The following is a 205-nucleotide window of genomic DNA, read 5'->3' on the forward strand; positions in this document are numbered from 1 at the left end:
TCCCACTTGTGTGGGCAGACTGGCCTAGTTTCTCGTTCCAATACGCCAAGTCCAAGCTCCTCACAGGCCATGCCAAGCGTGTCAGCCCTCTGCAGCGCTGCAGGACAGTGAGTGGGGGCATACACAGGGGTTTTGTACCCCCCAGGCCAGCAGGACTTAAGCTTGTGTATTAAATAGTAGCACTTGCCCCTCCGCTGCCCCATCT

This window comes from Nestor notabilis, unplaced genomic scaffold, assembly GCF_000696875.1.
Source record: "Nestor notabilis isolate BGI_N333 unplaced genomic scaffold, ASM69687v1 scaffold20372, whole genome shotgun sequence".
Lineage (NCBI taxonomy): Eukaryota > Metazoa > Chordata > Aves > Psittaciformes > Psittacidae > Nestor > Nestor notabilis.